Raw genomic sequence first — 27171 nt, 5'->3', positions numbered from 1 at the left:
GCCGGAGCCGGGCTTCCGAAACTACTGGACCCACTGCCGCGGGGACTGCGGGAGCGACCCGTGGCCGGCGCCCGCGCCCAGAGCTCCCGCCGCCGCGCCCGGGACGAAGGTGAGTGGGGCGCGCTGCCCGCCTCGCGCCGGGAGGGGCTCGGACGCAGCGGGACGCAAACTCGTGGATTTGGGAGGAATTGAGGCGGGAGGGGAATCGCCCATGGGAGACGTCCGTGCAGGGCCCGCCGATACCGCTTTGGGGGGCGCGGTTCTCCTGGGTACTGGCTGGGGTGGACTTTTGAGACGTTTCGTGGGGAGGCTCGGGTTTAAACTCGTGCGAGACGGGAAACGGCGGGGCGATTCCCGGGGTCAGTTTAGAGAGTCGTGGGTGTCAGCGGGTCGGTCTGAGCCCGCGCAGGGCGCAGCGCGCTGGGCTCTCTTGGAGGGAGGAAGCACGCGTCAAGTGCGCGCTGCGGAGTTTGGGGGCTCGCGCCCAGCCACTTCCCGGGGTGGCTGCGGGGCTGTCGCTTGGAGCGCTGGACGGCTTTGGGAGGCTGGGGGGCTCGAGGCGGAGCGGAGGGCAGACAGAGGCTCCGTTAACTTGGGTTGGGTGCTATCTCCGCCCCAGCCGGCCCCCCATCCCTCACAGCCCCAGACCCCGCAACCCCATCGCACTCACGCACCCCCAACATGCTCGCTCGCTCTCTCTCGCTCTCTCTCTCTCTCTCTCTCTCTCTCTCTCTCTCTCACACACACACACACACACACACGCACGCACGCACACACACGAGATGGATGCCATAGAGAGGACTGTTATATTATCCAGAGGTGAGCGAGGTCGCTCTGGCTACTGACCGGACTCCTGCTCCTGGGACTTGGGTGATCCTCTTGGTTTGGGGACGCGGAGAAGGAGCGCTCCGAGGAGCGCCCAGACTCTTGTAGACGCCTCTACTTGGCGGCTCCAGGTGCACAGCGAGCAAGCCTCCGCTTCGACCCCGGAGTCACTTCACCTTGGTGGGCTCCGTGCTCCAGCTTCCCTCTGCGTGCCTCAGGGTGCCCGCCCAAAGGGGCTGCTGCTCAGATCCGTGGTTTCCCCAGTCCTCACCCGGTGGGTCAGTCTCTCTCTCTCCCTCTCCATCCTTCCTTCCTTTCCTCCCTCCTCCCAGTACCACCTTCTTCATGGAAAACATTGGTCCCTTAAGGGGAGGTTTAATATTTGCAGAGTGCTTTATATCATATTACTTCGTGGGTACATTTAATTGCACTGTTACTCTTCTCTGATTTATGTAAACTTAGTCTGATAAATAGCATACAGGGTCAGGTTGGGCGTGAACAAGAGTGGGTGGGCGTCCTTTCTGTAAAGGTGCCCTTTACTAAATAGATTTGCTGGAAGTACTATGAAGATGATTGTTCTGAGAGCTTTTGCTCAGTAGTTTTGACATATTTCAAAGCTTTAGACAAATGTTTCCACATTGCAGTTTATTTCAAATTTATTCCGTTTTCATTCCAAGAAAAAGTTGAAGGGAAGGTAAGAAAAGAAATTACACATTTGGATATCAAAGCTGTTTTTAAAAAAACGTTTTTATTGATCTCGACAATGTCGTGGCAGATTTTTAAAAGTTACCTTAGTGGTTTCTCCCAGTGAAGCTCTTAACGGGAGACATGAAAACAATACTACAAACCTTCCTCCTTTGTTTGTTTACAAATGGTCCTTGCTTGAAGTGACTGGAGGAGTAGAGGGTGGGATTCTTTAGGAGTGTGAAGTCAGTCACCGGGGAACTAGAGGCAGGAAGGTACTGCACACAGAATAATTATGGTCAGAAACTGTTGTTTAAACTTAACTGCCTCTCAGAATCTGAAGGGTGAAATTGAAGACTGCTCTCACCCCTTCCACATTACTCCCGAGTATTTTAAAGTATTCTTTTTCAGTTACTAAAATGCATAGAAACATTATTAATAATGAAAAATAATATTTTCAAACAGATGCCTCCATCAGGTTACATGGGAAATTATGAGCATAGCATCCAATGGGGTTTCACAGAAGTGCTAGGATCATGATTTCTAGGTTAGACTGGACCTCATGCTTAGATTTTAATACAGGCAGTTGCTCCCTTTTTTGACATCTTTCTGAGAAGGTGCTCCTTACAGTGTTTTGATTATGCTTTCATCGTTGTCCTTACCATCTTGCAGGCAGACACAGATGTTTTTGAATGAATAACCTTCTTACTCACTGAATTTCCACTCATTCAAAAAGTATTTATTGAGCACAGGAGCACACACACATGGGCAAAGCTGAGCTGGATGTTATTTTAAATACTGAGGAAGGATTTTCGGTAGAAGCAGGATGCTTACTCCTACACTCTGTAAAAAGAAGTGCAGAGCAGCAGCTTACTTAGGGAAGCAGCGTCTTGCCCAAAGTGGGTGGTCAGCAAAGAGCTGTTGACTCAAAAAGCATACATACGAGATGTTAACTAGCCTACTTTGCTTTCACCATTAATTTCCCCATTGTTCTTAACCCACCACATCATTTAGATATGACTCAACTTTGGAGAATTGATGCTGACCTGAATCTTCTTGCTCTTTGTCTGAATACTTTGGAGAAATGTAACTATCCCTGCACGTCTCTAGCTTTCCATGTACAGTTTCTGGGGACCAGTGCCAGACCCGCATATGTCATTAGTAGCCATTTATGAGGAGATGCAAATGTTCCTGTGGCACTGAAAAAGTGAACTCAAATTCCTACAACACAGTAATTTGCCCCTTTTCTCCCCTTTGTTTTTATAATCTCAGAAGCAAATATTTTAATATTCTGCAGTTAGTGCAATTAAGTGAGGAGCTCTTATTTGGTAATAGAATTACAGTTTGTTTTCAGAAAAGATAAATAGTTTGAAAAAAGAGAACAGGTCAAGTTAAGGGACTAACTATTCAAACAACAGATTTATCTTCATTCAAAGCTTGTCCTCTTTTGGTAGGGAGGAGGACTTCAAAACCAGCTCTTAAAAATGCAATAACATGTCAAAGAGGTTAATTTAAAAAAAAAGGTTATTTAAGATTGTTTAGAAAAAGGGAAACATGGAAGTTTTAGTGGATGAGAATTTTCTTTGGCTCTCCTGACATGTCTGGCAGGATGGTCTTTTATTTTAGGGACGTCGACTCATGAATGAAATAACTCTCAAGATAACTTCCTAGTAGAGGGAGCTGGCAGAGGAGAGAATGCTAAAAAACGATGCTAACAACCCTGGGAATAGAGTGTGAGCAGTAGCACTAGGTTTGTGCCACTGAAATTACGTGAATACTTGTATATTTTATTAGTCTTTATATGCATGACTTTTTTTTGCAATACTTTATGCAATACTTTGTTCAAATATTTTAATATTCTGCAGTTTGTGCAATTAAGTGAGGAGCTCTTATTTGGTAATAGAATTACAGTTTGTTTTCAGAAAAGATAAATAGTTTGAAAAAAGAGAACAGGTCAAGTTAAGGGACTAACTATTCAAACAACAGATTTATCTTCATTCAAAGTTTGTCCTCTTTTGGTAGGGAGGAGGACTTCAAAACCAAAGTAGCTAGTTAAACTTTGTTTCCACCTAAATTGCTACTCTTTAGAAAAGCCCTACCTTTTATTTTGTCTGCAAATTTAATATGAATTCTTTAAAACCAGCAAAAGAGTAACTTACCACCCCCCCAACCCAATTTAATTTTTGATATTTTTTGCTCACTCTAAAATCAGTGTTTGTTGCTGAGAGTCATGATGTTACCCTAACCTTTATAGCAGGAGTACAATTAAAGCAATATATATATAACTGCATTTGAAAACCACTGATCTAAGTCAAAAGCATTTCAGAGCAGCTAACGTTAACAAAAGTAAGAGCAAAAGATTCTATCTGGAGATCCACATAATGTATAGGCAGGACAAATGAACCTCTGTAGATCTCATATGCAAGTTCCATTATCATGGCTTATTTAACATTCAGTCCAATGGATTATTTCTCATATTCTTGAGAAGTCTTAAAAAAGAAAACTATTTCAGTTTTTTTTTTCGCATGTGAGTTTAAGAAATGGTTGAAGAGTTGCATTGCTTTTAGCGCACTTTACCTAGATTGTGCATGGGAGGTGGTTAAGTTTCATATGTGTACCTATGCTTGTGTGTGAGTACACATGCACATGTATTCATCTGTGTACATATAGAGTGTATGTATCTTTATAGACCTATGTTTTGTCCAATAACTTTGAATGCCAGGAAGAGAGTCTCATTTGTGACATATATGTTTTGTGAAGTCAGCATCATCGCAAAGAATGGCATTTAAAAAGACTCAAATACTTTGATGTCAAAAATTGGAGCGTATTCAACTTTTTGTAACAGTTGGTTTAAGAAGCATTTATCATAACCTTTAAGTTGTGCCTGACCCTGTCCAAAGAACTCTTCTATTATTAACTCCCTTAATTCTGGCCGCCACCCTCCTCTCCCCCTGTTTCAGAGAGAAAATAAGTAGGTAAAGTGGGTATTATTATTATCCCTATTTAGGGGAAGAGGAAAAAATGAGGCCTACATACCTGTCTTGGCTGCAGACCTACTAAATGGCAGAGCTGGTGTTCGAGCTCAGGCTGTTGACCCAGCCATGCCACTGCTCTTGAACGGATACTTTTTTAAAGCTTACACGAATAAGGGGCCAAGTGGGGAGCAAGTTAAGTTGTCAAATAAATACTTTCTAGCAACTGCGATTTATGACCATGTTCCACATTGAGTGCATTCTTCAGGAATTCATAAAGGAGGCAGGTGCCAGGGAGTGCTGACAGAACCTGAACTTGGGCAGTGGCGGAGCAGTGCTGTCACTTAATGTAATAGTTAATGGACTCAATCATTTTCTTAGGTTCAGCCACTTTTAAATTAGGTAACTTAAGAACTGATGCCATATTAAAGTAGTTTTAATAGCTCAGAGGCTCTGGTACTGAATGTTTTACGCTTCCCATAATATCCTTATAATGTGAACTTCTTGTGCAGAGGTCAGTGTCATGTGTTCCTATATGGTCCTTGCCAAAAGTATCCACGTTTTTTTTTTTTTTTATGAAGGTGTGAAATGAGACTCACTATGTTCTGATGAACAGGACATACAGTAGGCAGTCAATTAATGTTTACTGCATGAAGTGATACAGGGCATTCTACAAGTTGCTAGACCAGAAGTAAAAAAAAAAAAAAAAAAGAAAAAGAAAATTGAAAGTCTTTGTCGAGCATAGTTGTAAGACTTGTGATTTAATATTGAGCGGACTTTTTCCTTGATGATGACCCCAGGACATTGTGGTCTATGAAACCCTGTGGAATAATAGTCTTTATGAGACTGAATGGCCAGAGATACGGGGAGGAGGGCACAAGGAAAGTGAAATAATAAACTGACTAAAATGTTTAAATTGAGAAGTGGACTAAAGGAACACCATCTGTAATTGTACCTTTTATTTAAAAAAAAAAAAAAGCATATAAGACAAATGAACATCAAGTACCAGCATCCTTACACTGCTAACGAGGTGGCCTAACTGCCCTGCCGTAAATATTAATCATCTTATTAAATGTGTCATTTGGGAAACTATTTATGGACATACTTCAGTGCCACTGTAATCTCTTTGCCATTGCTAACTCAAGTCAATGAAAAAAATCACAATGTTTTTGAATGTGTCCCAGCATAAATAAGGTATTTATTATAGTAGAAGTACTGGAGTGCGAGAGGGCTGGCTGAATTAGAAGCCCTGCTTCACGGTTTATTAGCTGTGGGATCTTGGGCAAATTACTTAACCTTTCTATTTCGTAGTAATATTATCTCTTATGCGGTTCGGAAATACCAGTTCTAGATTTCCGTATGATAATATATGTAAAATGACTAGCAGAGAGCGTCACACATGGTAAAGGTTTAGGAAACAGTAATTGATATTGCTGTAATCTTCATCACCTTTCCCATCAACATAACATCCTCACAAACGGTTAAACACAATGGGCACATTATTCTTTACTTATCTATTTATCTGTATGTGTATGTGTATGTATATGGATATTTGAATTGGTTGTTCTCCATTGTAAAGCATAGTTTCTATGAATGCTTTTACTGTCGAGAGAAAGGTTAGAAAGAGAAGAAATCTGTGTTTCAGACTGGATTTAAAAGCCTGTGGCAAGCATAGAAATTAAGAGGAGGCTTTTGGGATAGCCACTTCACTGTTTGTCCTTACAGGGCCGGCTGTATATGTTCACACAAGTCTTCAGAAAATAAATCCTCTTCTATAGATATAGTTAACAGGGAAGAATGAAAGGCATTGGAAAGCATTGAAATATTTATATTTATCTTCATATGCAATATGAGTTGAACTATTAGAATACATAGAAATTTTTTATCTTTTATACATATATTAATATTTTTATACCACATAGAGTTCATGGTGTAAAGTAAAAGGCTATTTTCTAGCTCTGGTCATTAAACTTGAGTACCAGAATTTCAAAGGTTAAATTTAACTTTATTCTTAGGGTTTTTTTATTGTTGTTTTCTATAACCTACTTAATTCTGGTGGATACCTAGCTATCCTCACTTTACAGATTTATAAGGCTTAGGAACTAATGTGCCTTCATGTTTATTTCATCCTAATGAATATACCTATTTATCTCTTTATCTCTGGAAAAATAATAAATGATAATAGATAGCATTTAATTAATACTTACTATGTACCAAGCATTGTACAGGCATAACACATTTCATTCCTGCAAAACATTCGGTGGGACATGTCATTAGTGTTACCATTTCACAGGTGAAGAGACTGAGGCCCAGAGAAGCCCTATCACTAGAGGGGTGGAGCCATGATCCAAACCCCTGCCATCAGGCCTGGAGCATGCACGTGCCTACACCAACAGACTTCTCAGCAGCATTTTGCCCCATAGCACCATCCCGGGATTTCTGGGCCTTGAAACTCACCCTCCCTATTTCCCTGTGTCTCTCCTGCAACAAAAGAGGGATTTATTTTTAATAAAGTTTAATTTCTTGGCTTCGTCGTATCACACAATTTTCCAATGTATATGCAACAGCCACTAAAGCTAAAGAATGAGACCATATTAATTTTTAGTAAACTGTTGGAACTATTTTTAAATAGATTTAAATAGATCTGCCAAGATCTTGCTAGATAGTTGCATCCGTGCTCTGTATGCACGGGGAGGGAACTGCCACTAGATGCTAGTGGAATTTCTTCATCTCGTGAGTCAGCTGCCTGTGGGCTGAGCTTCCTAATTGTCTTACTTTCTCTGAGCTGAATGAAGTAGTATAGGATCTAAGGCCTTGGAAAGGGGCTTTTCTTCCCAGGGACACTGCGGAGGAGCAGAGGAGCAGAGAGGCTCACCACGCGGGAGCTGCGGGGTTCCTACAGGTGTGCAGGGTTCCCTCCTCTTAAGAAGCCAGAAAAGGTCCAAAGACCATCTGCTGTCTGCCTGACTAAGTGGTTCTGAAGGGCAGGGATTGTGCTGGGTTACCTTTATTTATTTCCGTGGTGTTTGGCACATGGTGTAATGGGGCACACTTCTTCCTTTGGTTCAGAACCTGGAAAGCAGCTGAGGGATGCAGGGTGGGGTGGGGGGTACACAGGAGAGAGGCAGAAACAGAAAACGAGACAGTTATGGGCATGCCTGAGTAAATGATGGGCCAGCAGGTGGATTGGTAGCTAGTGGGAGTACTTGTTTCCGTTTAATTTTTTATTCAGATATGGCTGTATTGTCCCTCCTCTCCCCCATCTAGACTGGAGGGGCAGGACCCACTTCATCCTGGTATCTGAGGCTTCAGCGTGAACCACATTATTGCCAATTGTCATGACTGTGGTGTCTGGCACACCAGAAAATCTTAATAAATATTAATTATTGCCCAATTTTCTTCAGAGCTTTAGGGTAAAGTTCAAACTAGTTCAACAATCAAAGCTCTATTTTTTTTCAGTCAGATGTTTATGTTATTCTCATACCCTGTCTACTCTGAAATAGGCAACTGGGCAGTCAACGGTTACTATAGCAGCATTTAGTTTTGGAGTTGCTGAATTCTATAAATACTAATATCCTTTGAATAAGGAATCCCCAACTTTGTACTTAACAGCAGTGAGATCAAGGGCTTGAAATTTTGTATGCAGCGTTACTTTCTTAATGTTACTTCTTATCAAATGCTTTCTGTTATTTTGCTCTTCTGTATTAGCAAATCATCTATCCAGAGACTTGAGAAAAGTGAGAAACCAAGAAGAATAGTTAGTTACAAAGACTGTAGTAGGAATACAGGTAGGTACCTTGGGATTGTCTTGTATTTCTCCTCTTCTCTGGTCTGTCACCAAGACATGACAACCCAGCCTCCTGAACTCCTACCAATCCCTCAATGTACCTGCTTTTAGTTCAGTTAGAACTTCTCAGCTGAATCACACCAGCCTCCTTACTAGCTTCATGTATCTATCCTTGTCAGTGCTTCTGTAGTTTTTTTGTTTGTTTGTTTTCCAGATGCAAGCCTGATCATGTAATTCCCCTGCTTAATCACCTGTCGCATCTTTGCTTTTAGGGTAAAGTTCAGACTAGTTTGGCATTCCAAGATCTGACTCTTCCAAAGACCCAGCCTAGGACTTATCTCCTGTTAACTTAAAAATGAGGTCCCTGCAATTTGGAGGTTCTTAGCAAGGAATAGAGCGTGTTCTTTCAAACCCCACACCTCTGTGCATGTTGCCCTTCTGTCTAGGGTGCTCTCGGCTTGTCTGACTTCTCTTCTTCCTCACTGCCTCTCTTTGTTTTCTTGTGCCATCCTTCTTGGAGCCTACCCACGCCCCACCCAAGCCAGAATGGGCCGGCTTTCTGCTCTTCTATTGTATATACTCTATATAGATAGTATTCTTGAATTATTGATTATTTTATATTCATATACTTACACACACTCCCTCCACCCCACCCAATACCTGGAATACAGGAAGCACTAAATACATTTTTATTGGAGAAATAATCATGATCTCACTCCCTCTGCCTTACTTTTTCCCACCTGTTTCTTATACACTGACCTGCTTGATTTATTTTAGTGCACATTTATTGAGCACTTACTGTGTGACAGGCAGTAGGTTGGGTACTGAGGATGTCAATGACACACTCCTTGCTCTCAAGGAATTGGCAAGCCCAAGAATAAATTCAGGGGTATTTGGTGTGTTACATGAAGGAGAGAAGATGCAGTGGGGACACAGCATGAGAAAGAAGGTCCCGTTCCACCTGAGATTAGGGAAAACTTGCTTCCCACCCCCGGACTGTTTCCCCTCTTCTCCAGTTTCCTCAGTGTCCACAGTAGGTATCCATGTAGCAAGACTAGATGGATTTTTTTTTATAGATTGAGGTCTCCATTTCTCTAATAATGGTCTATAGAGAATTAGGCAGTTTTAATTTTTATATTCTATATTCAAGACTAAGAAAGCTTCAGGAAGTTCCATAATAGGGGCTTCTGAGTGGCTCAGTTGGTTAAGTGTCTGACTTTTGGCTTCAGCATAGGTCATGATCTCATGGTTTGTGGGTTCATGGTTTTGAGCCCTGCCTCGGGTTCCATGCTGACAGTGCAGGGCCTGCTTGGGATTCTCTTTCCCTCTCTCTCTGCCCCTCCCCTGCTCATGTGCATGAGCACATGCTCTCTCTCTGTTTCTCTCTCTCAAAATAAATAAATAAACTTGAAAAAAGAAAGTTCTATAATAGTCCATAAGCTCATTTTTTAGTTGTTCTTCTATTCAAATTCTTTTAAATATATCTAATAATAATGTTATTTATTTATGATTTCTCCCTAAATCAAGACACTTATATTTAAACAATTAGAGTACTTACTTAATGTGAGATAAACATTTCTCTCCTAAGATTTGAAATAAACATGAAAGCAAATTCTTTCACTATGACCAAAATGGAAAACTCCATAAAAGCAAAAGATTAGCTAATAACCTATGATAATCACATTAACATCTTATCTAGTTCTAAAGAAATAGCAATGGCCTGCTGATCGATGAATTTAATAGGAAATATTTTTAGGTGTGTGTGGCCATTCCCTGGTGAGTAACCAAACATACAAATAAAATAAGAAATTTTCTTCAAAAGTAAAAATATAATATTACCTTCAAAAGTATGACATGAAAACTAAAATATACTATTCTCTAAAAATATTGACGCATGTAGTATGGTATTTTTAACTATTTTAGCTGACTTGTTTTATTATATTATTTCTTAAATTAAAAACAAAGACAATAGTAAATGTTATTTGCTTCCTCTAACATACTTAAAAATGTTAACTAATATTCCCTACTTGTACAAACATTACATTCTCACTGTATGCCTTAAGGCTGAGAGAAAACCAGCAGCAATATAGCAATATAAAAGTAGAGCAAAGTTAATATTTGCTTTCAGTTATGAATTTACTTGGAAATTTTATGCTGTTGTGAGAATTTAACTATATTCTGTTTTACAAAGTACTTTAGCTAGGGCTTTGTATTATTGGGATGTATATATGTGTATTCTAGTATGTATTAATTAATTATAGTAGTATTAGTATTAATATTTACATATTAATTATATATATATATATATATATATATATATATATATAATCCTTTCTCTGCCTTTAGTAGCTTCTTGATTCCCAAATAATGCTGTAGCCTTGATGAAGGGACAGTTTTACTCTTTTACAAGCAGGAAGCTCTCTGTGACCTAATTCCATCACACTAACAATCAGCCATTTCTGCTTTACAGGTGGTTCCCTACATACATTACACGTTCCAAAATCTCCTGGAAGATAAACTGTCAGAAAACTGAATGAGAGACTTATGTTTCTTTTAAGTAGATGCCCATAGAATTTACCATCCAAGCTGGGATACTTTGAAAGCAAAAGGAATTCTGTTAATCGTTATGCTGAAAGAGAAAGCCATTCTAAAATCCCTAAGTGTGGTTTCTGGGATCCTGCAGTGGGGAGACCAGCCACAGAAGGCTGGGCGCGCCTTCATCCCATACCCAGAGCTGGGGCAGGCAGCCTGACGACACGTGTGACAGTGTTTGTGCCAAGACTCCTTGACACTAAAAGTAGGCTTGAGGAGGTGGACTTTTTTCTTGTTCCAGAGTACGATCAAGTGGGTCTCACCTCCCCAGGTTGGCAAAAGGGAGCCTGATGTAGTAGGGGGCAGGGTGCAGACAAGGGAAAAATGTTTGCGTTGCCCTGGGGAACCTATGGACACTTGTGCAAAGAAACAAGACCCTTGTGGTCCCCTCTCCATCAGCACCAGACCCGCAGGTGGGCCGCACACCTCTGGCTCTGATGTCTATACCCTAGCCACCAAACTTCACTCCCTGGCTTCAGCCAGCTGGAGCGGGAAGTGACAATACCATGACCATAGCTCAAAATCGTCACTCACGCACTGGATGGCTATTTCTTGAGCACCTACTATATTCCAGGAGTGTTTTAGCTGATTCAAAAGCCTGAGTTTGGCATATGACAGCTGTTTAAGAATGCAATGAAATTGTTGTAGGATACTCTGAAAGCTGAGACATCTCAGAGACTGGTTCCACGGTCCATGTCTGTCTTATTGGTTTCTCCTTTTGAACAAACCCTACTCTGTAAGGAGCTCAGTAGCTACTCAGTGTGTTCTTTCTTCAATTGAGATGCTGATCACTTGAAATTTTTAACATTTTGGTTGTTTAGAAATATCTGGAATAACCTATGTATTCTCAATAAAGGGGGTAAGAATTTATGCTGTGGAAATGGGAGAATTGACACCATTCCCACTGGACCTTACATCCCTTACCCAATGAAGCAGTCCCAGCAAAAAAAGAATATAAGTTAGTGTCTTTTGCCTACTGTATTTCAAAAATACTCAGGTAGTTCTACCTTTTTTTCATTATTTTCCGTCAGGAAACCTTTTTTTTTTTTCCTGTCTGGGATGAAGAACCAAATTATTAATTGTATTTAAATAATGTGCTGTATGCAGAAGAGTAGCTGCCAAATTTGTTGGGACCTCTAACAAGATAATTGATTATCCAGGAACACGAGGACTATTGGAGTGCTGGATATAAAGCAGATGGTGGGAGAAGAAGGATGAGGCAGTCAGGATGCTGTGAGGGGTGTGATAAGTCTTTGGGGTGTAGGGGGGAGGTAAAGCCACTTGTGTACCAAGCCCCTGGGTCCCCTCTGCTGTGTTTTCCCCGCTGATCCTACCACCACCCAATCTCTTCGCTCCATGAGACTCTGGTTTCCCCTTCCCACTGCCTCCGCATTCATTTTAAATGTTAGGGGAAGTGGGGGGTGGGGGGGTGGTGCAGGTCTGCTCCCCTTGGACCCTGGACACCATGCCAGCGTCTGTCCCAGCTCCTGCACCTATCCCGTGCAGGGAATTGGGCCGCCAGCCCCTTCATCCCGATGTTGCTTGCAGTCAGATAGATTTAGAGCTTTAAAGTTCTAGGCTTCTTTCAGAAGCACTTAAAATAAATTAATATTACAAGCAAAAGCCTGAAATTTTTTCATTTGAAAATTTCGAAGACCTGAACGGAAGTCAAACATTTTCCCGGAGAAAACCTGGTTGAATATCAATGAAACAAGGTATAGAAGAAATAGTTACTACCCCCTTTCACCTTGCAAAGTGGTACTCCTCTGTCTGATCTATTTATGAGAATTAGAAGGCTCATTTGTACTGAACTCCACTTGATGATAGAGATTATAGTGAGTTCGCTACTGATGCTTTTCTTACAGATTACCATCAGGATGTATTTTTAACTCTGAAAGGCATAGTACTTGTTGGTATTATAGAGGGGTGACATTTAGATTTCAGATATGAAAAGAACTGTTTAATTGCAAACCTTATTACTCCCTCGCTAAAGAAGTACAGGATAACCCACTTAAGGTATCTTCACAATAAAGTTACTCATTGATCATAAAAAAAAGTGAGTTTCTGACGTGGGGAAGTCAGCAGTCACCTTGCTTATCCCACCCTTTCAATATCAGCCCATCTTTTATCATTTAAAGTAGAGCTCCCTAAAATAGATTACACTGACAAGGAGTAATTACTGACAGCTGCATTTAATTAGCAAAGCAGATTCCTGCTCATGACAATAAAGTATTATTACATGTTTAGCATTAGCACCCACAGTAAAAGAGGTGACTTTGCTAACACAGAACTAGAAGACCTGTTTTCTTTATTTAAAAATATGCACACACAGTTTGCCTGGAATTGAGCTTATGTTATGTGGGAGTGTCTATGGCTACAAAAAGAAAGAAAAACAGTAACTGTAAAAGTGGTTTAAACAACAACAACAAAAAACCAGGCAGAGTGTGCAAGGAATAAAAGTCCAGTGCCAACCACTGGCTCCCAGTCTGGAATTGTGTGTCATTGTCTTTGTGTATGTGTCTATGTGTAAGTTTGTCTGGAGGTGGGGGGTGAAAGGGTTTGCATATCAGCGATAGAAATGCAATTAGCCCATGTAAATTAGCCATTTCTGATTATAGGAAGACACTATTGTTTTTCTTTTCTTCTTTCCCCTATGTACAACTCTAGCTTATAGAGTATTTGAAAAGTATATGGGGGCTCCTGGGTGGCTCAGTCAGTTGAGCATCTAAGTCTTGATTTTGGCTCAAGTCATGATCCCAGGGTTATGGAATCAAGCTGCGCAGTGGGGTCCATGTTGAGCGTGGAGCCTGCTTAAGATTCTCACTCTCTGGCTCACTCACTCTCTCCCAAAAAAACCCCAAAAAAACAAAAAGACACATGCAGTCAATTTTCAGATTTTATACACACTCCCGATTTTAAAGTTGATTGTCATTTCTGTCAATTCCTTCTGGTCATATAGGCTTATCCTATCTTTTACTCCCTGTGTTTTTCCGTTGTCATTGCCCTGTCTTGGTCTCCTCTGGAATTCTTACGGAGAACTTAGAATGGTGAGGCTCCAAACATCACAACAGGTGGTCAGCATTTTGTGCAATACCACCTCCGCCCGCCACCCAGTTCACAGTGCACAGTTGGCTGCTGCTAGAGAGCACCAAAACTAGCGCTCCTTGACTTATGTGACATTTGCTGTTTTCGTTATTTAGATGCATCCCTCAGGAACGGCAACAGATCAGCTTGTCCTGGCATTTATCAGTAGAACCAGTCCTAGAACTTAGTGTGTTTTCTCACATTCATGGAACCCAATTCTGAAACAGTTACTGGGAGGTGCTTCTACGGAGATAACCTAGTATATTTCCACAATGCCGCTCTGAGTTATCTGGACGTTGTTTATTTTTTAGGTTGTAAAAATAGAAGCGTGTAATATACTGCCATCTTGTAACTTGCCATTATAAATGCTATATTCATAAAAACTTATGTATCCATGGCAATAAGAGACAAAATGAATATGAATCAAGGAACCTGAATTGATCCTCAAAAAAGTTTCCAGCCTCAAACTGGTCAGCAGATTTCCCAAACTTGAGCTAGTTTTTTTTTTTTCCTCCTCTCTCCCACTCACCCTCTAGTGGACATAGGTAAGGGACAAGGGGGCTGCCCAAGACAGTATGCAGCAGGGTAAACAGTGCAGATTCCACAAAGAATGTGGCCAACACTCTAGTTTGATACGTTTCAATATCTACAAGTACACTGTGACCATAGACTGTATTCACAACCCCAGACTGGGCCCTGTACCATCTTTGTTCATTAATGCTGCTCATTCCAACAAAATTATTTAAAAGGAAAATATTCAGTAGCATATCTCTGTTTCAAGTAGATTTTGCAAAAAGAAAATTCTAAGAAAAAGCATTTTTATGGATACTAAATATAAATATCCAAGTCAGCATTGAGGTAAGACCCCTTAAGAGTTATTTTGATTATCAAACTGCAAAACTTCACTAACATCCTAAATTTAAAGCCCTACTGAAATTGTAATATATTGGCATTTAAATCCTATTAAGAATGGAGGTTTATTTTTATTTTGTGCTTTAGAAACTGACCAAGAATAGAAGATTATTCACTGAAAACAATTTATAGGATTCAAGGACATTGACTGAAAAGAAGTATTGTGATCGTCGAAATTGGATATGTTTGACAACTCAATGTTTCAACTATAAAACTTTCCAAAATTAGATCTATAAAATTGGAAACTCTACTACACATCTGCTCTAATTACTGTGCTAGTTCATAAATTAGTACCGAGGAATAAAGGCCCAAATAAATATTCTCTTTTAAGAACATCTTTGATTTTTGATATTGTCATTATTCAGAATTCCAAGTTCAGTCATAAGGCAGATACTTATTGAGGGCCTACTGTGTGCCTCAGAGACGAACGAAGCACAGTCCTCTGGCTTCTTGGAGTCACATGAGAAAGTAACTTATTACATTAAAATTAAATAAGGACTATTTCACTATCCTTTCTTCCTTCCTACCAACTAGAATGTAAGCTCCACTGACAACAAGAATTTTTGTTTACCCTAAGTGTGCCAGAATAGTACCTGGCACGTGGCAAGTGCTCTCAAATACTGGCTGAATGGAGTCATTGTTAAAGGGTGCATCAAAGAAGGAGAGTAGAGGAAGAAAGAAGAGACTGTAAGGGAAAGGTGTAAGAAAGTACTTTCCAGGAGGTGGTAAACCTTGAACTCAGTCTAGAAGCTCTAAATGGAGTATAATTTGAATTAAGATTACAGGGGCCTTATATACCTGCTTAAAGCTGTGTGAGGCTTTTTTCCTTTCACTTAATTTTTATTATGTCTTGTGTGTGTGTGTGTGTGCGTGTGTGTGCGTGTGTGTCTTGAAACATGCCTAAGGTTGAGTCAAAGAAATACTACTTTGACAGCCAAAAATAGTCAACAAGCAGTTTGAATCTTGGGATGCGGCAAACCTTCTTCTGATACTTCTCTCCATCTCTCTGCATGTTTCACTTGTGCAACGGCTGTATCCAAAAGCTATCTTCCTTCTCTGCTAACTCCTAATGAAATCATCCTCCCAACCAGCTCAGCTTAACAGAGAGATAACACTTTTATCATGTTTCTGTCCCACCATATTGTTGAATTGGTCCCCTGATTTCTATCAAAATTGGTCTAGTGTTCCTATTTTCAAACTGGAACAGCCTTTGTTACAGAGCCGAGATTACATTGTGGTTTTAATACATTCTTATTTTAACCCGTGGTGAGTTGTGCCTAGGTAACTAACCCCATCAAGTTGACTTGTAGAATTCTTTCTGCTCCAAGCTGGATCTACTACACTGTATGCGTCAGGCATCTGCAGATGCTAAATTGAGCAAACCATTCATTCAGAAGTTAGGGATTAGGCTGATGCATTCAAGGTTCATTTCCTGCTGCAGGGCAACACAAAGGGTGTTTTTTTTTTTTTTTAAATCTTTGTTTCAAAGTTCATTTCTCCAGAATATTAGCCTGGAACCCAGTGTAGACATTTCCTGAATGTGTAACAATTATTTCCTAGCTTGACAGTACTTCATTGACTAGCCACAGTTCATGACTATGGCTTCAGGATTACAGTTGTAACATGCTGTAACATCCCTTCAGTTGGATGAGACAAGTTATAAAAAATTGGAAGCACTAGAAAACATAAGAGTAGTGGCGCCACAGACTGGTATAAGTGAAAAGAAGCTATATTAGGGGTTTGCTCAAGTGTGCAGGCCTGTTCCTGGTCCATCGGAATGCAGTTGAATATTGTGGCCGAAAGTCTTCTTTAAGAGCGTCACCATCTCAGAGACTATTGATAGACTCTGTGCATCCAGTCGTCTCAAAAATTGGAATAAGTTTTGGCTGGAGAAGGCAAAGGACCTAGAAATAAGTCAATAACTGACAAGTAAAACCTAAAGTGCACAAAGAGTTTGCTGTGAAATACCCTGTTTTTTATTTTAACGAAATTTATTTTGATGGGCAAATATCTATAAGAAACTCAGGAGAATAAATCTTAGCCTACATAATGATTAAGTGATTTGGGGGGAAGGGTGTTCATTTTTTAAAACTTGGAGCCAGAGCCATCAAACTAATGTTGCATCAAAATGTTTTAGGTACAAGGATTTTGTTCTATTGTACTGTGATTGAATGTCAAAAGCCATGTGTAAATGATGAATAAAAGTGATGCACTGAAACCAGAAATGTACCCATGTCAAGAACCACTTGCCCCTCCAGGGCCAAGTTAGAAATGAAAGTTTCCAGAAAAGATATTCAAGGGAACACAAGTATCCCTCTCTTTACCTGATCCAGAATCTTGGAAACTTTTCAGTTTTTCACACCCAGGAATTATATTGGGCGGCAATGACACCTGGCAGCTCTTGTCTGAGGGGGACCAGAATGGGTAGGCATTTTCAAGCAGGTACATTTTGTGTGCAATAATGGCTAAAACAATGCACGGTGACTCTTCTGTTAGGTTGGGTTTATCTCCTACACACTCCTTTTTCTTTCATTTTGAGTCTCACACTCTCAGGAGCTACGAAAGGACAGGAAGAAATCCGTGCCCCCCAGTACTCTTGCTGCAGTCTTGTCTGGAAGTCTTTTTTAAGCCGTGCCTCCTGACTCACCATCTTTTCAAAACAGCTTTCCAGATCTTGTTGGCCCTAAAGTTAAAATTGTCTTGTTCTTCTGAGAACCTTTGAAAATATCCTCTGTCCCAAGCTTCTGCAAAGCTTGAAACCCAGTTCTGCTTAATTCATTCACCCTAGGCTCACCCATAGCTTTAGACTCTGGATAATTTTGGGTACGTTATCTTTCTATTCATTGAGAGGGTAAGTGTAAGCTAAACATAGAGAAGTAATAAGATTGGTGTTGACTGAGCAGCCATTGTATGCTACATCCTTATATTTGACTCTTAACATGCATTCTCTGTTATCTTCAGAATAACCCAACAAGCCAGCTTCCATATTCCACTTTTATAGAATAGCAATTGCACCTTAAGTTAAATTGCTGAAAGTTGAGCAGCTGGGAAGAGGTGGAAATAGGATTGAGCTCCTGTTTGTCTGATTACATAAATTCATGACCCCTGGGAAATGCTTTGATTTCTGAAGATAACATTGAAGCATTACTGTACTATTAGTATTTACTATCAATCCAATGATTTTACCTCTATCCCCCTATACACACTTAATAGTCATCCAAATAGAAGTCCTTAACCCCTTATAGTTCCAAATCATTAAATATGCTATTTTTCTCTTATTTCTGACAACAATCTTGCTTTATGGTTTTTTTTTTTTTCCTTGCACCTTCTAGGTAAAAGAGCTTCCCTTCATTCTGGTGTATGACTTCTTATCACAGATGTTAGTCAGGAATAGGCTAGGTTGTGCTGAGGTAACAAATGACCTGACCTCGATGATTTCACATCTCAAACGTTCATTTCTTCCTCCCACCACATTTCCATTGCAGACTGGACGGCTCTACTCAAGGGGTCTGCACTCTGGAACCCAGGCTGTCCGAGCACAATCCATGGGGATGCTGGCTGATCTTTTGGCACAGGGAAAAGAGATCACCTTGCAGGACATGCTGGCTCTAAAACATCCCCTTGGAAGTGACACAAGTTACTTGTATTTATGTCATTAGCCAAATCGATTCCTAGGGTCAACTTTGACATTAATGAGGCAAAGAAATACAGCTCATCCCCAGGGAGAAGGAACAAATATTTGGGAAGTTTAGTACTGTCCATGGTGTTAGATATGAATGCTTGCCATTTCCTAAAAGTGTGCTAAAGTCAAAGAAAACTTCAGAGAGAAAGAGAGAAGTACAAAAGACAAGACGAGAAATGTCTGCAAGGCATTTTCTCAAAGGCTACTTCATCAGCTTCCGCCGAAATGGCCTCCAGTATTCTTGTCCATTCACAAATAGGTATCTTTACATTGATTCCTTCCGGTAACATGGATTTGAGTCATTATCGACAGGGAATTTATATGCTTCACTGTTGCCTTTTGAATTTAGAACATATATTTAGAATTTGGAATCCTGTTCTTTTATGTCAGTTCTGCAGCTGATTTTTTTAATGTGTTATATGAGCAAATGTAGATTGTAACTATAAACACAGAGCAAGGCAAAGGCAGGCCCATCTGTCTTTTTCAAACTTGATTAGATCGTTGCGCAGACAATAGTTTTGGTATGGTCTTAAAATTAAGGTTAAGTTGCTTTGAATCCAATTGACTACAATAGATTTATTCATTTTGAGGGTTAGGATAAAATAAATTGAAAAAATAAGCACATTCCCAAAGACACATTATGTTTCTACTTTAAAACCACATTTAGTGGCACCTGGGTGGCTCAGTCGGTTGAGCATCTGACTTCAACTCAGGTCATGATCTCACAGTTCATGGGTTCAAGCCCCATGTTGGGCTCTGTGCTGATAGCTCAGAACCTGGAGCCTGCTTCAGATTCTGTGTCTCCCTCTCTCTCTGTTCTTCCCATGCTCGCACTCTGTCCCTCTCTCAAAAATAAATAAACATTAAAAATAATAAATAAAACCACAATTATTTTTTGATTGCACAAGAAATACATTTGGTATGGAAAGCTTTCCTGCTCTGACTTTGGTGACAGAAATTTTGAAATGGCTGACAATCAGTTTTATTACTTATTCTTACAAATAAGAATCAAACTACTAATAAGAATAAGAGGGAGTAGTCTGTATATTATCAAGCACTGGATAAATGAAAGAAGTTATATTACATAAATCTAAATGGCGTAGATAAAAGTAAATTCAATAATGACTGCAGGAAAAAAAGCACCTTTTTCATTTTTTTAAGTATGATTTTAATAGTTAAGCTGAAAGATTGTTCTATCAAGTCATAAACTTATTAAATGATCCAGTGACCAACAAGTTCCAGACCAGCCTTGTTTTTCTCCACCTCCCATCACTGCGGGAAATAGATAAATGCCAAAAAAAATCAAGTAAATAGTAAGATTTGGGGTTAATTGAGAAAGAGTCTTGGAAAAGCATTTAGTGGCTCTGATGAAGAAAAATCTTAAAGGAAAAGAAAATAGGAAATTCCAGGTGTAATTATGAAACCACAAATAGATTTTGACCTAGAGAGAGCAATAAACGTGCAAGTAGGCTGTTACAGTTCCTGGGCTAGATGCTTAGTGTTTTCAGTCTTCACAGGGCCACGGGGTAGGGGCGCAGGGTTCCCCAGGAGGGGAAAAGGGCTCATAGCAGTTGGGTAACGTGCCCAAAGTTTCTGTTCGTACATCCATGGAGCCAAAGTATATTAAGTCCATACATCTATTCATTCCTTCAACAAATACTTACTGAGTACTTTCTAGACACTATTCTAGGGCCGAGAACACTGCCGTCCCTGAGAGAAAAACTCACCTGTCCTAATGGATCTAGTATTTCCATCATCTTAATGTTTTTCTATTTTGTTTTTAGCTGTTGGAATGTTGTGGATTTTTTTTTTCAAATAAAATATTACATGACTGCATTCCCCTACACGTAAAGCAGATGAAAATAAAGCTCTTCTGTTGAAGGTGAGGATAAGGGCCTGGGAGCCCTACTGGGTCGGTGCCTCCCTGTCTCTTTCCTCATCGCGTGAATACGTGCTTAGAAAGTCCCGGCGCCCTGAGATTGCTGCCACAACAGGAGAAGCAGGGAGGGGACAAGGGAAGCGAGTCCAGATGCTGAGGAAGCGTCAGTGCTGGGCTGGAAGAGTAATCTTATGATGTAAGTGAATTATTACTGGAATGAGGATATTGGCAAGTGGTGAGCAGAAGTTTGAGGGAAGTAACTTAAGGCAAGAAGTCCTCATGCGAGGCTGCTTCAGTAGTCTGCCCGAACACGTGAGAGCGGTGGACACCGAGTAAATTCAGAAGGATTTAGAGTTGTAATGAACCAGCATCTAAAGACTGATGTCATGCATTATTACAGAGACACAGACTGAGGGCAGAGTGTAGGCTTAGGAATTAGGAGAATCCAGGCACATAGGCTGGCCTCAGTACTTTGTAACTTCGGTCACATTCCTAATTTGACCTGAGCCTTCAGTGTTCTCATCAGAAAATTTTATTATGGACACAATAAAACTTGTCTAACTGTGAAAATAAAAAATAATGCATGTAAAGTCCCAAGAAAAGCACAGTTGCCTACAAACCACCTTCCTATCACAACCAAGTTTTTAAAGATATTTTTTAATGTTTATTTACCTTAGAGAGAGAGAGTGAGAGAGACAGAGTGTGAGCAGGAGACAGAGACGGAGAGGGAGACACAGAATCCAAAGCAGACTTCAGGATCCAAGTATCAGCACAGAACCCATGCTGGGCTCAAACCACGAACTGTGAGATCATGACCTGAGAGGAAGTCAGACACTTAACCGACTGAGCCACACAGGTGTCCCCCATCATCACCAATTTTCATGAGCTTTTCTTTTGTGTCATTAAAACAAGTTCTCTTAGCTGTTGTTGTTATTACCACCACCTCCAGCACCACCATATTTTCCTCTCTAGTAAAAGACTGGATGCTGGGGTGCCTGGGTGGCTCAGTAGTTAAATGTCAGATTCTCGATTTTGGCTCAGGTCATGATTTCAAAGTTTCATGGGATCAAGCTCTGCATTGGGTTCTATGCTGACAAGTGGAGCCTGCTTGGCATTCTCTCTCCCCCTCTCTCTCTGCCCCTTGTCCACTTGTGCACACACTCTCTCTCAAAAGAAATAAATAAATGTTTAATAAATAAATAAGTAAATAATTTTAAGAAGATTGAATGTAATAAAGAACTGATTGAACCTAATGTGCCATCTATTACTATGAAGGGTCAGACAGATCAGAAGATTCTAAACCTGGTTGGGATAACGGTGTAGCCATTAGCAAAAAATTAGAGTCAGGAACGTACAGACATTCACGAGTGTGCAGAGGAGCTGAAGTATGTTCATTGCAATATTGTTTGTAGTAGCAAAAGACTGGAAAACCCTGGACTGCCATCAGTAAGAACCGATAAAATAAATTAAGCTACATTCATGCAATAGAACCCTATTCAACTAAAATGTGATGGAAATTTAAATAAAAATGTGTAATGATTTCCAACATAGTTTTTAAATATAAAAGGAGGATGTATACTCTCTGGAAGAATAACATTCAGGTTTCCCACATGATATTCAAATTTAGGATAGTGAAAAAGAGGAAAAAATAGAATAAAAAATGAGCAAATTGCATTGTTTTTTTAACTAAGGCTTTTGAAGTGGCCTTCACAAAACATCAACATGGTCATAACCATGCATAGACTTTGAAAATAGCAGTGACAGATGGTAACCAGAGGCTATAGTGTATATGAGTCAAATTTACAAAAAGCTTGAAGGTTCACATCATTCTCTTAAATTATAAAATACACATGGATTTTGAAATCAATGAAGAGATCGAAGTTGAGTTAAAGCACTGCTAAGAGTTTTTGAAGAAAATATGCACAATGCTTTTGGCAAGTGTAGATTTTGCATTTCCCCCTTAATCGGTCACCTTATATTATGGGCCAGCCATGAAGTGGACAAAATATAGTTCACTCTCCAGGATGGGGAGCTGTGAATAGTGAGGTGTTAAGTGGTGGAGATTAATGAGCCTTGGCAGGTCAATGTAGGCGAGGTTGGGTGGCATCTGCTGTCCCGGCAGTGGGTTTAGCTCTCTCCAGTTATATGTGTGAGAGCTGATCACTCAGACTTTCAAGTAGAGAAAAACTTACTTTATCTAATACGGTATTCTAATTTCAGCATTTGCCTTACCACTGATGTTAATGAGGACATCCTGTTTTTTGAAAATGTCTTCTTGGTGTGTGTGTTTTAGTACACTTTGATAGTGTGGCAGTCAGATCACTAACCACTGTATCTAAAGCAAGCCACTTTTCTCCATGACGTTTCTCCACCCTCCAGCCCACCCACAGCCACCATTATTACCCTGTGGTTCCTTCACAGCCTTTGGACAACTTGGGAATGTTTTGGTTTACCTATGTTGGTGTCCATTCCCCAATTAAAACAAGCTCTGGAGGACAGGCACCATGTCACTTTTGTTCCCAGCTTGGTATATGCATTATCCACCCCTGTAGGTACTTAGTGAATATCTGTTAAATGAACAGGTGGATGCATGAAATGTCTTATCCATGGAGCCTGGAATAATCAGTGCTCACTTCGGCAGCACATATACTAAAATTGAACCTGGAATAATAAAAGATGTCATCATATACTATTCAAATATCATATCCATAGATGTTGCCCCAACCTCGAGGAAACAGTATTTTTCTAATTGTGGATTAAGACTATTATAGACTTCCTTTGCATTACTGTCATCACTTTCATTCTGAAGGGAGATCAGCAACTAGAACTCCGTGCTTCGGTTTAAGTGTGTTAAAGATTACCTTTGTGAGTAATGCAGATCAGAGATGACTTGGAGAAGAAGTCACTTCTACATAAGAACAAGATAGATCCTAAGGGCATTTCCTCCAAGGTTGACCTATATGTTTTACTAAAGTAAAAATAAAATTATTTATATTCCTATAATGCCTTAGCTTTTACAGAGACATGAGCCATAAATTCCTTGCTTGTTATTTCTACATTTTAAAGAAACTTCAGGGAAATTAAATTACTTGCACAAAGTCACCTCACTAATAATTGGAAAATCAGAGATACTAAATTAGATCTTTGAATCAAACTTCAGTGAGTTTCCCATTGAAACACACTGGAATAATTTGCTCTTACAAGAAAAGTCTCATTTTATTCCTCAAGCTAGCTGTGTGACTGCTCTGTCACAATTTTATTGCCGTAGAACTAAACAAACAAGCCCCTCCCCCACAACTCATGATTCATAGTATCATATTTTTCTTATAAGGTAATCTAAAATATTAGCATATGAAATAAAACATTTTTATCTTCCCTAAAACATAAAAAAACTCTTGCCTTTAAAAGCTGAAAAATTTGTGCTAATGATTCAGGGAACTTGTTCATCAAAGAGAGCTTTATTTTTTTTCTAGCAGCATTAACTACAGAACACATACGTAATACTTATGCTGAATGTCTTTTAGCCAAAAAACAGAAATATGTATATATGTACGTGTATAAGGTGGATTACTCTTCCTGAGATCATCTGCTTTTATTATTATCTTCTTTCTTTTTGAATCAAGTTGTCACTTGAATACTTTTGGATGTATCTGGAATCCTCTCCCTCTTCCACTCTCCATTTCTTGTACCCTTGGAATTAAAATATCATCAATTTGATTTCAGTGCTCATCTGATATGTGACAGAATGAACAATACTGGATGTGTTCCAGGCCCACATTACGTTTAATGCCATCCGTCCTCCAGCAGATGGCCAATGCAGTGTGCGTTTTATGAGTGTCCTTAGATCGGGGCTGCGTCCTGCATCATTGGTTTATTGCAACTGGTAGCGATATGGTTGGAAGAGTTACTTCCAAAAGCAGATGACATTATGGTGTAACTGATACAAATAATTATCTTTACCCAGGCAAAGTACTAAAATCCAAAAAATAATTTCTATTACCTTGAAGAGAGGTGGAGTTATGGAAGGGCCTTTTTCACTGATGGCCTAATCCACTTTATATAACAATAAATTCAATCATTGTTAATAGAAAAAGTCACATGCCTGTTTCCATTTCTCTTTATGTCACTGCAGGGTTAGATTGCAGCATGAATGAAAAGATGGTATGTTTTCAAAGCCTTGGCAGCCTGCAGTGACCTTCAGGAGAAATGAAATGCTCTGCTGGCTAGAGAAACAATTGAGCTGAAACCAGTCAGGCGCAGAAAACTCAGAGATAGACTTCCCAAATTAAAAGCTGTTAGCAACAGCTCAGACAAGAAAAGGGAGAAAATAATATCATCCTGCAAGGTGATTTTATGCGGAGATTTAAAAATGGAGGAGAATACAAAGTTCAAATAAGAGTAAGTTTGTTTTTTGTCTCCTAAAGAGCTTAGTGTCCATACTTACCTAGATTGTGGACGTATATAGGTCTAACCTGTTGAAAAGCATGCAGATGGTGAAAAGTCAGACTTTTTCATAAAACAGAACATGAAAGAATTAGTAGTGGTCATAGTATTTTATAATCAGATTGGTTTCTGTGCCCTTCTGAGTCACAGAATATGTCAGTGGACCACGTATTTGTAGAGGCTATTTGACATATTTATTTGTAAATATGAATGCTAAATAAGTTTACTAAATCTGTTCATGGCTAAGCTCTGTGATCATTTACAATTTTTTCTATTTTATGAAAATAATTGAATGTAACAAGGTTGCTGATAACTTGTTGAGAAACTAAATCAACCCCCTAAATGTGTGTCCAGGATAGAAACCAGATAGAGTGGAAGACTGAAAATGCATCTCTTTCGTATTTGTAGGGAATGAAAGGCTGTATAGTGGACAATGAACAGACAGATGTGCCGTATTATAATATTATTGGTGGCAGATCCGTTAATGTTTACAGAATGCAAAATAGGAAATAATCCTAACCACATGCGCATATTCCACCCATCAAAATTTATACGCACAAATAAAACTGCTCTTATAGCTACAAACGACCTATTGTTCCTGTATTGTCCAAAATACGTAGTATAGTTATTAATTTTACATAATTTGTTACTTTAATTACCTTGAAACCAGAAAGTGGGGAAAGGTGAAAGCATAATAGGACAAAATTATGAATATCTTAATTTTAATCTTGAACATTTTAAATTTAATCTTGAAAAAATTACACTTCTAGAATGTCTTCCCGCTCTTAGAAGCTTTCTTTGCTCATTACTTTTCAGTGGTGAACGCTATTCATTCCTCTTCGCTGCTGGTGACCTACATAATATCTATGCCAAGCCTTCAACCTAAAACTTCTGAGTGCTCAGCACAAATAAAAAAAATGAAGTTGTAAGCTTTCATGTTCACTTACTGTTTATCTTTGAAGAAAACTCATGTATATGAACATTAAAAATGGAAAGGATACTCGCAGAGTTACTTTAGTGTGCCTTAATCTTTTTTGATCATATTCACTTGAAAATTTGATGAGAACTTGGCCTTCTCTCTAGGGGAAAAAAAAGTATGCACAAAAAATTTGTGTTGAATTTCAGAGGATTTGCCAGCTCCCTCTATGAATTTCCAGGGACTTCTGGGACCTATGAAAGCAATTAAAAAGCTTACTTTAGTTTTCCAGGAAATTACTCAAAATACTAAATTTTATTCCCATTCAATAGAGATGCATACGTAAGGACTTCACCTCATAAAACTGCTCTGTGTCTGACTGCAGCCAAGGCCATCGTGCTGAAACTGACCTATCTAATTGATTCAATTTAGGGATCATTTTTGTCTACCTCCAAGGCACTAATTCTTCAACGGTGCTCCCTGGAGAAGCAGTGTCACCATATACTCCCCCGCCCCACCCGGAGACCTTGTTAGAAATGCATATTCCTGAGCCTCACCCCTGACATCCTGAGTCAGAAACTTGGGGTAGAATCCAGCAATTACCTTCCAGATAATTCTGATGGAAGCTAAAGTGTACAAACTGCTAGTCTAAAGAATTCCCTTATTTTGAATCCCCATAGCCAAGCATCTGTTTTAAATTGCTTGATTGATATGTCATTTACATACAATACAATGCCTGCATTTTAAGCATACAGTTGGTAAGTTTTGACAAACCTGTGTACCCATTTAACCACACCACAATGAAGATGTTGAACATTTTTTTTTCCATCTCCCTAGCAAGTTCCCTCATACGCCTTTAAAGGTAACCCCTGTCACCTTCTCTGCAGCGAACTGTTGATCTGATTTTTACCTCCATGGATAAGTGTTGCCTATTCTAGAACTTCATATAAATAAGATCATGCAATCAGTATTTGCTCTACATAATTAAAAAGAAGTTTATCTGAGTTGGTGTGTATATCAGCTCATTTCTTTCTCTCTTTTTTTTTTTTTTTTTGCTGAGTAGTACTTTTTTAATTAAAATTTTTAATTTTTAATTTTTTTTATTTTAGGGAGAGAGTGTGGCGGAGAGGGACAGACGTGGAGAGAGAGAGAGAGAGAGAGAATGAGAGAGAATGAGAATCCTAAGTAGGCTCCAGGCTCAGTACAGAGACCAATGTAGGGCTTGATCCCATGACCCTGGGGTCATTATCTGAGCTGACATTAAGAGTCAGACGCTCAGCCAACTGAGCCACCCAGGTGCCCCAAATAGTATTGTTTGTTGTATAGATATACCACAGTTCCTTTTCCATTCATCTATTTTTGGATATTTAGATTGTTTCCAGTTTAGGGTTATTA

General features: G+C 39.6%; 1 protein-coding gene across 2 annotated transcripts in view; it reads left to right on the top strand.

The window, feature by feature from the left end:
- HS3ST5 (heparan sulfate-glucosamine 3-sulfotransferase 5) overlaps positions 1-27171 on the top strand; it is a 255489-nt gene that overhangs the window by 611 nt on the left and 227707 nt on the right. The window contains exon 1 of one of the 2 annotated variants that reach the window (XM_029945532.1): positions 35-109. The exons of the other annotated variant lie outside the window; for it this stretch is intronic. The gene's annotated coding sequence lies outside the window, so the exon portion shown is untranslated. Of the gene's footprint in view, positions 1-34; positions 110-27171 lie in introns of those variants that run through there. 2 annotated transcript variants of the gene reach the window in all.

The sequence above is a fragment of the Suricata suricatta genome, chromosome 7 (assembly GCF_006229205.1).
Source record: "Suricata suricatta isolate VVHF042 chromosome 7, meerkat_22Aug2017_6uvM2_HiC, whole genome shotgun sequence".
NCBI classification, from domain to species: domain Eukaryota; kingdom Metazoa; phylum Chordata; class Mammalia; order Carnivora; family Herpestidae; genus Suricata; species Suricata suricatta.
Note: the sequence above shows the minus strand (reverse complement) of the source record. Positions and strands in the feature narration are given on the sequence as shown.